The sequence below is a fragment of the Lycorma delicatula genome, chromosome 12, assembly GCF_047948215.1.
Source record: "Lycorma delicatula isolate Av1 chromosome 12, ASM4794821v1, whole genome shotgun sequence".
Taxonomy (NCBI): domain Eukaryota; kingdom Metazoa; phylum Arthropoda; class Insecta; order Hemiptera; family Fulgoridae; genus Lycorma; species Lycorma delicatula.
Window position 1 is genome coordinate 69,983,779 of NC_134466.1, and position 2,500 is coordinate 69,986,278.

Consider the following 2,500-nt stretch of genomic DNA (forward strand, 5'->3'; position numbering starts at 1 on the left):
CACACTTTCTCGCATTCTCCTTCCCTCTCTCTGCTTGCGGAGTGTGTTTGTGTGTGTGGGTGTGTGCGTGTGTGTGAGATAATGTATATGTACAGTAAATATTCAATTGTCAATGTCTCTCTGTCGGTAATGTCTCTCTATCACACTTTCTCGCATTCTCTCTCTCTCTCTCTCTCTCTCTTTGCTTGCGGATTTGTGTGTGTGTGTGTGTGTGTGTGTGTGTGAAATAATGTATATGTACAGGAAATTGTCAATTGTCAATCTCTCTAACGGTAATGTAACTCTATCACACTGTCTCGTATTCCCTCTCTCTCTCTGCTTGCGGATGTGTGTGTGTGTGTGTGTGTGTGTGTGTGTGTCTGCGTGTGTGTGAGATAATGTACATGTAGAATAAATTGTTAATTGTAAATGTCTCTCAATCACTCTTTCTCGCATTCCCTCTCTCACTCTCTCTCTGCTTTCGGAAGTGTGTGTGTGTGTGTGTGTGTGTGTGTGTTTGAGAGATAATATATATGTACAGTAAATTTTCAATTGTCAATGTCTCTCTATCGCTAATGTCGCTCTATCACACTTTCTCGCATTCTCTCTCTCTCTCTCTCACTCTCTGCTTGCGGATGTGTGTGTGTGTGTGGGTGAGATAATGTATATGTACAGGAAATTGTCAATTGTCAATGTCACTGTAACGGTAATGTCGCTCTATCACACTTATTCGCATTCTCTCTCTCTCTCTTTGCTTGCGGGTGTGTGTGTGTGTGTGTGTGTGTGCGTGTGTGTGAGATAATGTATATGTACAGTAAATTGTCAATTGTCAATGTCTCTCTATCGGTAGTCTCTCTATCACACTTTCTCGCATTCTCCCTCTCTTTACCTGCTTGCGGATGTGTGTGTGTGTGTGTGTGTGTGTGTGTGTGTCTGCGTGTGTGTGAGATAATGTACATGTAGAATGAATTGTTAATTGTAGATGTCTCTCAATCACTCTTTCTCGCATTCCCTCTCTCACTCTCTATCTGCTTTCGGATGTGTGCGTGTGTGTGAGATAATGTATATGTACAGTAAATATTTAATTGTCAATGTCTCTCTGTCGGTAATGTCTCTCTATCACACTTTCTCGCATTCTCTCTCTCTCTCTCTCTCTTTGCTTGCGGATGTGTGTGTGTGTGTGTGTGTGTGTGTGTGTGTGTGTATGTGTGTGTGTGAGATAATGTATATGTACAGTAAATTGTCAATTGTCAATGTCTCTCTATCGGTAATGTCGCTCCATCACACTTTCTCGAATTCTCTCTCTCGCTCTCTCTCTCTGCTTGCGGAAGTGTGTTTGTGTGTAAGTGTGTGTGTGTGTGCGTGTGTGTGAGATAATGTATATGTACAGTAAATTGTCAATTGTCAATGTCTCTCTATCGGTAATGTCTCTCTATCACACTTTCTCTCATTCTCTCTCTCTCTCTCTCTCTCTCTCTCTGATAGCGGATGTGTGTGTGTGTGTGTGTGTGTTGTGTGTGAGATAATGTATATGTACAGTAAATTGTCAATTGTCAATGTCTCTCTTTCGGTAATGTCACTCCATCACACTTTCTCGCATTCTCCTTCCCTCTCTCTGCTTGCGGAGTGTGTTTGTGTGTGTGGGTGTGTGCGTGTGTGTGAGATAATGTATATGTACAGTAAATATTCAATTGTCAATGTCTCTCTGTCGGTAATGTCTCTCTATCACACTTTCTCGCATTCTCTCTCTCTCTCTCTCTCTCTTTGCTTGCGGATTTGTGTGTGTGTGTGTGTGTGTGTGTGTGTGAAATAATGTATATGTACAGGAAATTGTCAACTGTCAATGTCTCTCTAACGGTAATGTAACTCTATCAAACTGTCTCGTATTCCCTCTCTCTCTCTGCTTGCGGATGTGTGTGTGTGTGTGTGTGTGTGTGTGTGTGTCTGCGTGTGTGTGAGATAATGTACATGTAGAATAAATTGTTAATTGTAAATGTCTCTCAATCACTCTTTCTCGCATTCCCTCTCTCACTCTCTCTCTGCTTTCGGAAGTGTGTGTGTGTGTGTGTGTGTGTGTGTGTGTTTGAGAGATAATATATATGTACAGTAAATTGTCAATTGTCAATGTCTCTCTAACGATAATGTCACTATGTCACACTTTCTCGCATTCACTCTCTCTCTGCTTGCGGATGTGTGTGTGTGTGTGTGCGCGTGCGTGTGAGATAATATATATGTACAGTAAATTTTCAATTGTCAATGTCTCTCTATCGCTAATGTCGCTCTATCACACTTTCTCGCATTCTCTCTCTCTCTCTCTCTCACTCTCTGCTTGCGGATGTGTGTGTGTGTGTGGGTGAGATAATGTATATGTACAGGAAATTGTCAATTGTCAATGTCACTGTAACGGTAATGTCTCTCTATCACACTTATTCGCATTCTCTCTCTCTCTCTTTGCTTGCGGGTGTAAGTGTGTGTGTGTGTGCGTGTGTGTGAGATAATGTATATGTACAGTAAATTGTCA